The sequence below is a fragment of the Sebastes fasciatus genome, chromosome 19 (assembly GCF_043250625.1).
Source record: "Sebastes fasciatus isolate fSebFas1 chromosome 19, fSebFas1.pri, whole genome shotgun sequence".
In the NCBI taxonomy this organism is placed as follows: domain Eukaryota; kingdom Metazoa; phylum Chordata; class Actinopteri; order Perciformes; family Sebastidae; genus Sebastes; species Sebastes fasciatus.
This window is the reverse complement of record NC_133813.1, coordinates 25,747,829-25,763,973: the sequence shown is the minus strand read 5'-3', so window position 1 is coordinate 25,763,973 and position 16,145 is coordinate 25,747,829. Positions and strand designations below refer to the sequence as shown.

General features: G+C 40.5%; 1 long non-coding RNA gene across 1 annotated transcript in view; it reads left to right on the top strand.

Annotated features, from left to right (window-relative positions):
- The window catches only part of LOC141757355 (uncharacterized), a 29,518-nt gene that overhangs the window by 5,529 nt on the left and 7,844 nt on the right, over positions 1-16,145 (top strand). The gene's annotated exons all lie outside the window — the stretch shown is intronic.

The following is a 16,145-nucleotide window of genomic DNA, read 5'->3' as shown; positions in this document are numbered from 1 at the left end:
ACGAAGCATTTAACTAACTTTCCCTGACTCCGGAGATGAGCATATCAGAATATTCATTATTAATCATAATGCGATATAAAAGCAGTGAGCACTTACAAATGCCTACATGTATAAAGTATTCCAAGAACCATCATTATTGATTATAATGCAGTTTATGTGGCTGGTAGCGTAATAGCCTCTCATTCACAGCAGAGAACTTTAATGGTTGAATGAGAATGGCCGGATAGAATAAAGATAAGGGCCTTGGTACTATAAGCACATTACAGAATCTCTTTGGCCGGCATCACTGCAGCCATTACTTTGCCAGGGTTTGCCTTGTTCAAGCTCTCAACCCTTCATTAGAGCGCAAGAGCTGGGGTCAAAGCCGTGGGCAGTGGGCACATCCATGTGCAATTACATGGAAACCCTGCCTTTAATTTCACCCTCGCCATTTTGAGGCAAAAACACACCCCGAGAGAGTCTGGGCTACAAATCTGAGGCGGACAGTCCCCTCCTGCCCTGTGGCTTTGTGGCTCCAGTATTTCTAGGCACGGCGGTCTCTTGCATGCAACTTAACAGAACAAGGCCCTCGGAAAAGTTACCGAGGCGTAATTTCAGCTGTGGCACAGTTTAGTCTAGAATCTGCCAACTTTAGAAGGCCACACAAACAGAAATAGGTCTTTAGTTCTGTCACTTCCTTCTGCTGCAGGGATATTTAGTGCTCTCACCTCTACTTTAAACTGTTCACTGCAGAGCTTTTAATTTTTCGTTTCATTTGTGTCCAGCTGAGAGATTAATCGGATGGTTTTATTTCCGTTCCGCCAATGGGTCTGACTTCAATAATACTACAGTGGCTCCTCGACAGTCTATCCAGTGTCAAACTGGCTCACATTACCGTACGAGCATAAATTTAATGGACTGAAATCACTTAACACTGAACATGGAAAAAAACCCAGAAGCCACAGTTTTTCTGTAGTACACTCATTTCAAGGGCTTCCGTGATAATTGCATGGTTCCCGGCCAAGGTTACTGCCTGCTCTGCTGCATGCTAGCACACATAATATTTTCCTCACCTCCACATGCATTATGGCAACAAAATATCAGACGTTTTAATGTAGTACCATCCAAACCAACACCAACTTTTAAGCTTCCCTTGCAGATTTTTGCTGTGACGGCATCTTGAAATAAATAAATAAAGCTTCAATCATAGACTGTATATAAAAAGTGGACGTAGTCGCCGTGATGTCACCCATTGGTTTTTGGACTGCTGTTTTGAAGCCTCGAGTTCGGCATTTTGGCCATCGCCATCTTGGTTATTGGCAACCAGAAGTGACACCAGGGGGTGGAGCTAAGTACAACCGAATGCTGAATAAGACATTTTCAGGTACCCAAAAAGGTTAGAATTAATACTTTCATGAACTGGAAACACACCAAGACGCAGGTTAATGCCAGGTCTGAACAGATGTACTGGTCTGAACAGGTCTGAACAGGACCAGTGTTAACCTGTGGGGGGAACCGGAGTGTGGGAGCTACGCTTCTGTGATGGCACCGTCGGTCAGGACGGTGTTATCCGCTGTAACCAGCCTTATGAGAGCAGTGCAGAGTGGCGGCCATGAGCTAGCCAGTGGGACGCGATCACATGCACTAACGTGCACTAACGTGCACTAAAAGCATGCACGGCTGGGCTCAGATTACAACACACACAGAGGGAGAGTGACTTCATTCTCTGCTCAGGTAGACATTACTCCTTTATATCTTTACGTAGCAAATAGTTGTTTGATGCTCTGGATATCGTATAGAGCACCTTTAATGACTTATAACTGAATAATAAAGCATTAGTAGAAGACTTAATAATCATTACTGAAGTCATTAGTTACAACTTTATAAAGGGTAGTCTACAGTATGTGCTCCTTTCAGCCCATTCACTCTGTGTCTAGACTATAACTCAGTACATTTAGTTGAGTTATGTAAATTCCCCTTTATCAAGAGATTTATTATTATTCTTATTATCTTGAGTTAGTAGAACCTAGAGGGAAGTGGTAAATTGCGATCAACACATGGAAGCTTTCTATGTATGTTGGGCTACTGTTCAGTGTCTGTTTGACACTTTTCTCAGCAGCGGTTCATGCTGTAAATGCAGTTCCTGGTATTTATTCTAACACTGTCTTGACCTTATGTTTCCACTATTTTTTTTGCCCTGATAAGTTGTCAGTCAGGCTACTATACCGCAACTACATTAGGTAGCGAGCAAAACCGTTTCCTTTTAGTTGAGTGCAATTGCATTGGCCTTCCAGACAGTTAATGTGAGTGTACAAGCAATAGCACAAGGTTGGGCTGTTCTCCCTTAGGCCCATTAGGCCTGCAGTACTCAGAGCTTGTTGTATTGATGTTCAGCAGTCATTGGCCATTGCCTGACTTACTGGATGGATATAACATTGTCGTTAACCAGAGAGGAGTCATGAGTCTGGAGCAGAGGGCAAAGTTCATATAAAACCCCAAATATCACTGTCTTACATGCATTATTATTATTTATCTTTCTTTCAGTTGCTTTTTCCCCCCACAACTCCACTTGTCTTTTTCCTTATTACATCACTTAAACCAAACATAATCCAATGAAAAATACAAAAATGAATACATGAGAATCATTTTAAAAAGGTGTAAAGGAAAATTCTATTTTTTTAAACCTAGGTTTTATTTACATTTATCATCTAGATTTGTGGCAGTATGTAGCAAACTACACATGCCCTTTCACTTACTTTCACTTAGCTCCTCTGCAGTCTTTGCTGACACAGAGAAAAACTCTTATGGTTATTTTAACCCACTAAAAGCTAATGTAGTCTGTAGCGTTATCACCACAGTGTAACCACAGGACAAAACATATTTAAACCAGCTTCAAAAACTAGGCTCAAAATCAGTTAATATATGCATATATTTAAACTCAAATAAAAGGTTGGAAAAGGTTTAAACTATTCCCCATTTTGTATAAAGCGGGGTTGGTTGGGACAGGGGGACAGTTAAGACTAGGGATGTCCATAATTGTTGTTTTCTTTTTCTCAAAGAAATGTGTTAACATGTGACATTGTAAATATAAGGTGTTCAAATTTAGACTGCAATTTTTACAATTTAAATTACCAGTGTGTAACAATTAGAGGGATCTATTATACCTTCGGTACTGTAGAAAAAGAGTACCGTCAGGTTTTTAGAATTTTGGTTCTCGTGACATCCCTACCACTGACCATTTGTATAACAATTTAGCCACAAATTCACAGACCGTACACGTTCCAGCCATATACTCGGTATAGTCTTGTTATCCCAGAACAAGGTGTCCCTACTGTCCCGGGAGACAGTATTTTTGGATAATGCACTATTTGTACATTTAACAAAATTGTGCCTTAATGTTTGGGTTGGGCTCTAAAAGAGTTGATAAATTGTTAGCAGACACCTGTATCTGTTGAGGGATGAAATTATTTTCATTAGTCGGTGAGAAATGGTGGGTTATTTGGTGTAGATACAAAAGTGTTCCAACTGACCCTGCTCTCCCCTATTTCAAGAGTTCAGCTCTCATGTTGAAGATGAGCAAATACTGGGGAGCCACCTAAAATTGTTTACTTGGTTTAAAATGCATTACAAATGGATGTTACTGTCATTACTGCTGTTCATTTTTCATTCATTTCTTAGTGCTATAACCACAAGAGCATATTTAAAACCAGTTATGTCTGAAATATACCAACAAAAGCCTCGTTCATCACCTTCATATTGCTTATATGCACAAGTCAGACAACATTAGCTTTATATAATGAGATTATCTAAAGTAGGTTTTCTGCTGGATCAATGTCCTGTATGTCCATTTATATCCACTGGACACTTAGGTGTTGAAACAGCATGGTAGGTGTTGCTGTACAACATCATTTTTTTTTTTTTTCTGTGTCTGCATTCATATGTCACAGTTCATATATTACATTATTTTTCATTTAAGATCAGTCATATTACTAGTATGATTAGGCTGGCTCTTCTCAAGAGAGATGGAGATCTTTGCTTCCTGTTGGTGGAATCAATAAAACTGCTCTTTAGCTAGCTGCTAAGATGCATGGTAAGAGTACAGGAAACCATTACACTGTAGCTGGTCTGATTAAATGTAGGCGTACATTAAGCTTTACTACAAACTCCTGCAGGCGATGGACGCACATGCCAGATTCATGCAATGCTAATATATGTACCTCACATATCCACAGATTTTAAAGCAGTTGAATTGGCTCTATAGTTGCTCCTGACATATAAAAAAACTATAAAAAATGATAAAGGCTTTTTGTGCTCAAATCAATTAGTCCCCTCTCTTGTGGTGAAAATAGGGAAGATGTGCGAAAAAAAGTTTCAGGTGGCTTGGTTTCTTTAGCGACATTTGCCGTGGATGTTTCTTTAAAAAACTAGATGAAGAGATGAGGATACTGACTACAAGATATTGGTTAAATGTGGCGACAGCTTTGTGAAATAATTCGAGGCATTTGTAACTCATTTACTTTGTCTCAAAACTAAGAGAGAAAACGTGATTTTTTGTTTTTGTTTATCTCTTCCAACTCTGATTATTAAACACATCACACAGCTTTTATCTTAAAAATTACATGTAAATTTAAAGAAGGTAGGATTTAATGATTGAGAAAAACTAAACATGAGTAAGATCGCAGTAAGATCGCAGTAATATCTAAAGTTAGCACACTTTTAGAGCCGGTATGAATTGCACCGGGCGTTCCATTAACTATAATGTAAACCCATCTGCGACACCAGTAAATGCTCTGAGAGAGTGCACCGAGAGTGTGGTGATGTAGTTTAAGAGAGTAGCGAAAGAGACACACAGGGCGGGCGGGATGGGAGGTGGATGGGTCCAACAAACACAAGGCTTTTCATCCAGGAGACCGCTGTTCATGTCCCGTACGTTAAGTTTCACTTTCATGTTACAATCAGCTGTTCGTTTGTGTCGCGCGTTCACAACAATTCAGTGTAATTTTCACTGTTTTAAGCCCAACCATGTAGTTCTTTTCTAAACCCAACTATAGTGGTTTTGTTGCCTAATCCTAAAGTGACGCCAAGGGGCGTGACAAAGCGGTGGTATGTGACGAGTTGGGATGAGAACGTGTTGGTTGTCAAGACCACCATACACTCTCTTACCTGACAATCAGGTGTTTCTCTGAGGTCTTCAGCTTCAGCTTTAGTGGTTTGCGAGAGTGTGTTGTTTCCAGCAAGAGGTGGATCATGAGGAAGATCAAAATGTCCAATTGTATTCTTAGAAATATCCAATTTTAGACATGCCATAAAATTAGGCCTAGTTCCCTGAAAGAGAACAATACCTCACGCAGTATTGTCAGTCATTGGGGCTTCATCACTTCATCGTTAAAAATAGATATGAATAAACTATAAAAACCGAATCAGTCCTCGTGGAGACATTCACTTTATTGTGATGTTTCCTTGTAGATGTATTGTATCATATGTGCTGAGAGACTTGTCACGATTTAGACACGTTTTAATGGGGATTTGACCTTACAGGTGAAAATGCTTTGTACAGCATAACCTTCCAGCTGTGCATCCCTTTCCTCAAGCTGCATACATATTTCATTAGAGGCCATATGACTGGTGCCTTTCTGACTCGGTCCGTCTCAGAGCGCACACACACTCACACACAGACAGCCATTGACCACTGGAGAAGGATTGTCTCGGAGTCAGAGCGATCGTCTGGTGCCAACGAACAAAAGACTGAGGGGGCAGCTGACAAACTGTCTGCAGCTGAGAGAGATGCAGTTGCAATCTGTAATTTCTCGATAATCAAGAACGTTGACATCAGGCCAAAGCCACAAGAGACAGGAAGTTTAAATTTAGCTTACTTCTTGATCTTGATCTAGTGCTGCAAGGAGGTATTTCATATCCACTTGCAGTTATTATTTAACTTTCCTACTAATGTGTGTGAAAATGGAGTTATGGCTGTAAAGTTGTCTGTTTTGTCTGTCTAATACTGCAGTTTAAAATGCTACACACAATTTAAATGATTACTTATGATATGATAATACTTACTTTGATTAAAAAAAATCTTAGTAAGTTGTTATGAAGTTAAACAGGTCATAATTCCCTCTCTATTATTTATTTTATATTGATGTGAAAACATCTACAAACAACTGGATTTATTCAAGTTTCTCGCCAAAAACGTAATTTTACGAGATTACATTTAAACACATCATGATAATGTTGTAATTTACCTTCACCCAATGGTAATTTTGCTGAGCAGACCGTGAACGTCTCATACTAATGTGCATGGCATACAAATATGAATGGCACCTCCGTTAACGTTAGTAGCTCCGATATTTATCCAAGCAGGACTGTGCTGCCCACCGGCTGCTAACAGCTAACGTTACGAACACTGATCCTGTTGATATCAGCACGGATTTGTTGTTAACAGTGTCGCATTATCAGGGGAAAAAATAGGGTGTGGCCCTCAGGTTTGGTAGTGCCATGCTGTTGAGCACTTTTTTTTTCTCTCCACCGTGGTTCCGGTTGAAAACAAACTGAAACATAAGACAGCGTGCGTATGCGTCATTGTGCATGCGTAACTGTGGGAAAGCATCAATAAGAGGAATCGATGGTCACGGAGGCATGAGATACCAAGAAAGCAGACAACTACGGTTCTCTATTCCCATTACTATTTACCCGCATTTGGCGGGTGGCGGGTGCTAATTTCAGACCCTGGTCACCAGACTGTTGCTATAATGTAGATTTCAGTGTTTTCCAGTGCATTGTTTATTTATTTACAACGTTAGCCTCTTTTGAGGTGCATTTATGTATTTATTTACCAGTTTCAAAAAGGAAGTGTTGTTGAGCCACCCAAGCAGTCAGTGCAAACATCCCTGTGCATTTCTGACATCAAAGGGCATTTGTGACCAGTGTTGGGGGTTAACGCTTTATAAAGTAATGCGTTAGAGTACTCACATTACTTTTTTGTAACAAGTAACGTAATACTGTAGCAGCCAGAGTTGTGGTATTCCTGTAATGTCAAATAGTGGCACAAAGTGGTGCCTCCTTTTGTTGTGATGCACTGAGAGTTGAGTTGAGAGTGGAGTGGAGAGTTGTGCACACAGTACCGCCGCTACCACTCTGACCAACGTCAACAAGAGATAACTGAGCTAGTGCAGGTTATACTGCTCATGTATGTTTAGTGAATATAGTGCTGTTACTGTAGAGTCATAGCATTGTATGGTGGATGTTAGGTTCTGTACAATAAAGTATCAGTGTGTTGTTTTCTGTCGACTATCTGAGCTAATCGGCTATCCCAGAGCTCCTGCTAACATAGAGTAGGCTACGTGCAGCCCCTGCTAACATACAGTAGGCTACGTGCATCTCCTACTAACATACAGTAGGCTACGTGCAGTTCCTGCTAACAAAGAGTAGGCTACGTGCAGTTCCTGCTAACAAAGAGTAGGCTACGTGCAGCCCCTGCTAACATACAGTAGGCTACGTGCATCTCCTACTAACATACAGTAGGCTACGTGCAGTTCCTGCTAACAAAGAGTAGGCTACGTGCAGTTCCTGCTAACAAAGAGTAGGCTACGTGCAGCTCCTGCTAACATACAGTAGGCTACGTGCAGCTCCTACTAACATACAGTAGGCTACGTGCAGTTCCTGCTAACAAAGAGTAGGCTACGTGCAGCTCCTGCTAACATACAGTAGGCTACGTGCATCTCCTACTAACATACAGTAGGCTACGTGCAGTTCCTGCTAACAAAGAGTAGGCTACGTGCAGCTCCTGCTAACATACAGTAGGCTACGTGCATCTCCTACTAACATACAGTAGGCTACGTGCAGTTCCTGCTAACAAAGAGTAGGCTACGTGCAGCTCCTGCTAACGTACAGTAGGCTACGTGCAGTTCCTGCTAACATACAGTAGGCTACGTGCAGTTCCTGCTAACAAAGAGTAGGCTACGTGCAGCTCCTGCTAACGTACAGTAGGCTACGTGCAGTTCCTGCTAACAAAGAGTAGGCTACGTGCAGCTCCTGCTAACGTACAGTAGGCTACGTGCAGTTCCTGCTAACATACAGTAGGCTACGTGCAGCTAACATACAGTAGGCTACGTGCAGCTCCTGCTAACATACAGTAGGCTACTTGCAGCTCCTGCTAACATACAGTAGGCTACGTGCATCTCCTACTAACATACAGTAGGCTACGTGCAGTTCCTGCTAACAAAGAGTAGGCTACGTGCAGTTCCTGCTAACAAAGAGTAGGCTACGTGCAGCTCCTGCTAACATACAGTAGGCTACGTGCAGCTCCTACTAACATACAGTAGGCTACGTGCAGTTCCTGCTAACAAAGAGTAGGCTACGTGCAGCTCCTGCTAACATACAGTAGGCTACGTGCATCTCCTACTAACATACAGTAGGCTACGTGCAGTTCCTGCTAACAAAGAGTAGGCTACGTGCAGCTCCTGCTAACATACAGTAGGCTACGTGCATCTCCTACTAACATACAGTAGGCTACGTGCAGTTCCTGCTAACAAAGAGTAGGCTACGTGCAGCTCCTGCTAACGTACAGTAGGCTACGTGCAGTTCCTGCTAACATACAGTAGGCTACGTGCAGTTCCTGCTAACAAAGAGTAGGCTACGTGCAGCTCCTGCTAACGTACAGTAGGCTACGTGCAGTTCCTGCTAACAAAGAGTAGGCTACGTGCAGCTCCTGCTAACGTACAGTAGGCTACGTGCAGTTCCTGCTAACATACAGTAGGCTACGTGCAGCTAACATACAGTAGGCTACGTGCAGCTCCTGCTAACATACAGTAGGCTACTTGCAGCTCCTGCTAACATACAGTAGGCTACGTGCATCTCCTACTAACATACAGTAGGCTACGTGCAGTTCCTGCTAACAAAGAGTAGGCTACGTGCAGCTCCTGCTAACGTACAGTAGGCTACGTGCAGTTCCTGCTAACATACAGTAGGCTACGTGCAGTTCCTGCTAACAAAGAGTAGGCTACGTGCAGCTCCTGCTAACGTACAGTAGGCTACGTGCAGTTCCTGCTAACAAAGAGTAGGCTACGTGCAGCTCCTGCTAACGTACAGTAGGCTACGTGCAGTTCCTGCTAACATACAGTAGGCTACGTGCAGCTAACATACAGTAGGCTACGTGCAGCTCCTGCTAACATACAGTAGGCTATTTGCAGCTCCTGCTAACATACAGTAGGCTACGTGCAGCTCCTGCTAACATACAGTAGGCTACGTGCAGCCCCTGCTAACATACAGTAGGCTACGTGCAGCTCCTGCTAACATACAGTAAGCTATGTGCAGCTCCTGCTAACATACAGTAGGCTACTTGCAGCTCCTGCTAACATACAGTAGGCTACGTGCAGCTCCTGCTAACATACAGTAGGCTACGTGCAGCTCCTGCTAACATACAGTAGGCTATGTGCAGCTCCTGCTAACATACAGTAAGCTATGTGCAGCTCCTGCTAACATACAGCAGGCTACGTGCAGCTCCTGCTAACATACAGTAGGCTACGTGCAGCTCCTGCTAACATACAGTAGGCTACGTGCAGCTCCTGCTAACATACAGTAGGCTACGTGCCCAATGGACAATGTAACCAACATGCGCAAGGAATCGCAAAGGGGTTTTCATTTTTTCAACACAAAAGTACTCTAACGAGTTACTTTTCTCAATAGGTAACGCTGTAACATAACAGGTACATTTTAATGGCACTAACATCATAATGTAATAAGTTACTTTTAAAAGTCCGAAAGGACGCAGTAAACTCACTATCAAGACGTTCAGGCAACTCACCCTATTTTTTTTCCCTGATAATGCTACATTGTGAGGAACAAATCGGTGTTGAAATCATAGAAATAAACAAAAGAAACCTTGCTGTCAAAATAAAAAATAAAAACCCAGACAGGTCACCATTTCTTACCATCAAATCAAATCAAATCAATTTATTTTTGTATAGCGTCAAATCACAACAGAAGTTATCTCAAGACGCTTTATATATAGAGCAGGTCTATGACCGTACACCATAGTTTAGAGACCCAACAGGATCCACCAAGCGCACTGTGGCCAGGAAAAACTCCCCGATTACTGGGAAGAAACCTGGAGGGAGAGAGGGAGAGGGAGAGAGAGGGAGAGAGAGAGGGAGAGAGAGAGAGAGAGAATAGTAGCCTAGCAGCTGTAATAGCTAATACAAGTAGGACTGATAACACAAAACCAATAGTGGTGGATGGAAAGAGTGATAATACAACTATCGGAATTGATGTCATTGGGTCGTCCCCAGACGGGCTTTCAAGTGGAGCTTCCAGCTGTCTCAGTCCACCATACATCTTGCTAGCTCGCCAGCACTGTCCAGCATCTCTCCTCAGTACGTCCAGGTGTGTTGGTGCTCTTGATGTCTTTGGCAGTGACTGAGAAGTGTTATTCTCCAGGCTGCCACATTGTCACTAGGTGTTGGAAATCCCTCGTTAGCATTGGTAGTCCCTCGTACAGACGTAGTTAATTAAGGGTGGTAGCAGTTGGTGTCAAGCAGGCACCGACGCGGCAGCAGATGCAGCCACAATACCGGAGACCACCAAGATCCAGGTGGAACCCTGCTCCAGGTATAACCTCGCTCCCGGTGTGATCCCGCTCCAGGTATCATCTGAGCGTCTATCTTGCGCAGCCGCACAGACTTTATTTCAACAATCAAAACTACAAACTTGGTGTTGGTAAATAAACTCCTGTGGCCACTGATCGATGATGTCATGTTAATGATGACCTGATGATGCTTTACCGTCCACGGTGTCCGCTGTGTTGCGCAAGATGAGATGCATATTTGTAACCATATACTTCAAACACGAGTTTAACACTACAATTTGTCAAAAACACACATTTTATTGGGCACCCACTCAAATGACCACCTGTGGGGACTCACTACATTGAAAACTTATCAACATCACTGGTGACCTCTTTTGATATAACCACTGTATGATTCCATACAAATAAATTCTTTAAATACTAACAATACTGTGATGAAGTCTTCCATCAGCACTGAAATATCTGGAGCACTCAGTAAATTTGGAGCCGCTGACATGGATGTCAGTCTGCTACTTTCTAATTATGTCATACATATTGTTCCCTGTGTTTGAGATCTTGTCACAGACGAACTGTTGCTTTTCCAAGGCCTTTTGTTTTGAAGGTGTTTCCTCGCCGGCCCCTCAGAAACCCCACAGAGAACATCAGACCGTGTTACCGCCAACAGTCCCTCTGGTCCAACTTCTAGCTGCATTGTGTAGCTTCATTGTCACACAGCTTCCTCAGAGGATGTCCCATTAGAAATGCTTTGTGTGTGTGCAAGCCTAACACACACACACACACACACACACACACACACACACACACACACACACGCACACAAGCAGACACAGCCAGGACTGTTGTGTGTACCAACATGGGCCTTAGAGGACCTTCAGGGTCGTGACTAAGTAGAAACAGAGAGAGGAACCCAGACAGGACTGCAGGTTAATGGGTCAGGAAGTCGCACCTCTGGAGGGTCGGGGTTCAGGAAGTCATGTGCCCACACACACATTCTACACTTTGTCTAGTGGTTGTAAATTTTCCACAGCTAACTGTCAGTTACTGCATGCTCTAACTGACGACGGAGACCACCAGACGCAGTTCACAGGAAGGCCTTTTTATGTAGTTGTGGTCAGACAACAACAGTTTTAACCACAGCAACGTGTAGTGGCTCAGTGTACACATTAGACAAAGACAAAATAATTAGATAACGCAAGACCTGATTTCTCGCCAGTTATCTAAATATTATTCTTTAGCTTAATATTTATTTTGATATTCATGTCAAGCACAGAGAAAGAGAGGAACAAATATGGAATAAGACAGGCCTTTTGGGGTAGTGTCTAGAAGGGAACCCGCAAGTTGGGAAAACTCTTGCGAGGTGGTTAAGGTTAGGCATTGATCTCGAATAGTTAAGGTTAGGGTAGGTTGTCGTGCAGCGAGTCTAGCGAGAGTCTTTGCAAGTTTTTGCAGATCTCAGATCAGATTTTGAAATTTGCTGGTTACCTTCTAGACACGACGGGCCTTTTGGCATGGCACAGTATAAATCATAGGTGTAATTAATCAAATTAATCGTGGCTTAATTCTAAAACCTTAATTAATCAATTTCACTAGATTCCTAATTTCAGTAGGTTTTCCTTTGCATTTTTTTAGTTTGCCTTATTTGATTAAGTAACTTGTGGTGTTTTTTTTTTTTTATCTCTAGTAGCACTGTTGAGCAGTTTATGTACAAGTTCCCATTTTGCTTGTCTCGTGCACAAGGATTCACACAAATGTGGCGGTAACGGCAACGCACCAATATAAGTAATAAGTAATGTGCCAACAAAAGCAGTGAAGAAGAAGACTGCAAGCTAGTAAACATGGATGCAAACTGGAGGATTTAAAATGTTCAAAATGTAAAAAAAAGATTGGCTATGATAATGTTTTATTAGGAAGGGAAATCATTTGTTTTTTTAGACCCCCAAGGATACACACATTACATTTTGGTGAGAGTGGCAATGAATGTACACATAACTTCTGTTTGTTTACAAGAAAACTGCACAGGACACCATTAGGCTAGCCTTAAGGCTTTATATCAAAAATATTTGCAATCTAACAGTTGAACACAAAAAATAAAAGTTATAGGCAGCCAAAGAGGAACATAAACTTACGATAGAGGCATAATGGTACTTACGGTGATATGAGAGAATTAAGTGAACCTTTCCCAAAATACATTTTGGGCATCACCTGAACCACAAGTCAGTGCTTTTGGATTTGTGAACATGTTTTCCTGTCAGCAGTTTATCGAAGCATTAATACTACTGTTAGTGTTAGTTATACAAGTTTAAGTGAAGGGACACTGACTTAGTGACATCAAATTGCATAAAAGTATATCCAATATGGCTTCAGACCCATTTAAAGTAACACTTTGGTGTCTGACAGCCTAACAGGTTATCACAGAAAGAAATTCTGCTACAAGAGTTTGAATTAATTTAAAAAAAATTCCCTTTAAGCTATTACTTCCTGTGACATTTCATGAGTCACTTCTCGCCCCATTAATGTAGGTGCACAAGTTCATCACGGCATTCATCACATCAATAAACTGTGCAGAGCAATGAAAGGCAGCAGCTGCTGCAGACCATCTCACCCCCACATGAAAGGATGTGGTTTGTTCTGTATGTGTGTCCTAAAAAAAGCTCCCACCACAAGTGTCTTTATTTTATGTCCCCAATTTATCTTTCTATTATTTACTACCAGGATTTTAAAAATAAGAAAAGAAAGAATCACATCATCCAATGCAAAACATATTTTTGTGACTCATTTTTTGGATGCTACTTATGAATTCTTAATAATGAAATGACTTCCAAAGGCAACTGTATTTCACCGTGATGGTTCTGAAGTCATTCTGTAGGAGTCAAATGTAAATCTTTGGCGCCCTCCAGAGGGATAAAGACGCATAAGGATGGAAGGGATGTTTCAAAGAGTCAGTGAGAGTTTATTACTTTAATGAGCCACTGGGTGGAAAAGTATTTCTAATGCTAAAAAAAAAAAGTCAACAGCAGTAGTGTTTTGAATGTGCTTTAATCTTATATTCAGATATGCATTTGTGTCAACATCAATCTTAGACATTTAGTCTATTTATTAAATGTGAGTGTATATTCAGATAAACACATCATTTAGGATATTTTTTCAATATAAGGGAATATAAACAGGGTCATACAGTGCCACTTATATTCCACTAGAGGTCAGCAGAGCAAAGAAACAGAGTGAAGCACAGCCACTGAAATTAGCACTTTAAGTCATGAAAACAAGTTGAGTGTTGTTACCAAATGCTGGAGAAAAAAAACTCTTTGTGATAATTATGCACTTAGAAGACAAATAAACTCTCAGCCAATAACAAAACTACACCACAGTGAACGATCAGACTATCAAGATTCGATCCTTAGAGCTGTAAAATATCAAAGTTAATGTGATCAGATAGGACTGAATGAGCATGATCATGAGTATTATTCAGTTATTTATTGATCCAGTAATACACCTCTTTATACATTACTGTATCATTGAAAGATTATGATGAACTATTTACTATTTACCCTGGTTCTAATATCCTTCAACTTTATTGTGTAATAGTGCATTGTATCAGTCTTTGATACTGTTTACTGTAATCAGTCATACATAGCTCCCATTAGGGCTGGGTAATATGATATAGTCAAAACGATATAAAAATGTCTATCGTATATATTTTTATATATCGTTTCTATTGCAATATAGGCTAAGCCTAGATTTTTTATTTTAGTTTTCTCTATAATGTCTCTTAAAATGGTTATAAAAGCGGCAAAATTCATTCTTCTTGGGATAAATAAAGTTGTCTTTCTTTTTAATTCACACAGCAGTATACAAAATAGGCTTTACCATGTGGTTATTTCGTTTAGACTATTTATTTATTGAATTACCAGAAAACATTGTGATATATATCGTTATAGAGATATGAAATTACATATGTCATTATAGAAAATGTTGGCCATATCACCCAGCCCTAGCTCACATACAGTATACTGTTGTAGTCTTCTAATATGCAAATTTGCTTGAATCTTTCTATTCCCTAAAAGTCTTTTGCTCACCTTGTAACAGTGACCTTTGTAACGTATTGACTTGGTGTATACCGACACTGTAAGAGTGGATTGGATAATTAGTAGGGCAATTAATCTATTAATTTAATTGCGATTAATCGCATGATTGTCCATAGTTAATCGTGATTAATCACAAATTAATCTTACTCGTGGGTACCCATAGAACCCATTTACATTCACATATCTGGAGGTCAGAGGTTTGGAGCGTTATTTAACCTCCTTAGCAACAAGCTAGCATGATGGTTGGTACCAATGGATTCCTTAAGTTTTCTAGTTTCATATGATGCCAGTATCTTCACTCTCGCTTTAAAGCTGAGCTACAACCTAAAAATCGCAAGTTACGTTAATGCGTTAAAGAAATTAGTTAAAACTAATGTGTGTTAACACATTATTATTGCGTTAACTTTGACAGTTATGTTTTATTTGATTCTGTGACCCATTTAGCATCCCTCATCCTCAAACATTTTACCTGCATATCATTATTATTATTATTAATGACAAATGTGTTTTTCATAGGTACTATTTGTGTCACAAATGCAGAGTTTACCCTTTCAGGCACTTCAGGGACGTCAGCTGTGGTGCGACCTAACATCACTGTAAATAATACCTACCTATTAGCCTCCAGCTGAGGAGCTGGCTCCTTCTGTGCTCTTTATTTGTGTGGGTGTGAACAGCGTACAACGTACAGCATAGTGGCAGGTAGTGTGCCCACTTTAACAAAAGCCAATTTTTACTCACCCTTTAACATTTAAGCTGTTGTGTAACTTCTTGGTCACACAAATCTTCTGCAGTCACGCCTCTTGAGATGATATATAATCATGCAATTAATTAAAATGTAGGAGAGGAAGCCAATAAGATCCTACCACTGATAGGTTGTTAAGAAACTAGATATGTTCATTTAATTTGCTAATATTCATCCATTAAACACCTAAATGAGCAAGGTGCTCAGTGACTTGTTGGTTCCTCTCAGGGTTTCTGGTGGTAGCGGTAAGGTGTTTTTGTTGTTATTGTCAATAGTAGTTTTGTTGTTGTTGATTGTTTCTTGTAGTTTTTTTTTTTCCTTTTTTTGTTCCTTATTATTTTTGTTGTTATTATTGGCATTTTATTGTTGTTGATTTATTGTTTTCTTTGCTTTGTTTTGGTTGAAGTTTGTTGTTATTTTGTCTTTGTTACCTTTTTTTTGCTTTGGATTTTAATTACATATTTGGTTTGACTTTGTGATGTAGGGTTTTTGTAGAAGAGCAGTTTCTACCGTCTACCGTAGATAAATAAGTCATGAATGAATGCAGTGCTGAGTTTTATAGTTATTATATTATTACATTTATTAGTTATTGAATCAATGTTTGTGTTTTGTTGAGTTTTGTATATTTTAAAGACCCATCCAGGGATATAAATGCCATGGTCCATGCTATCCCTATAAAGATAAACATTCAATCAATAAATACATATTAATGACCAGGGCGTAACAATCCATTGATCTGGATTGATATATCGATTAA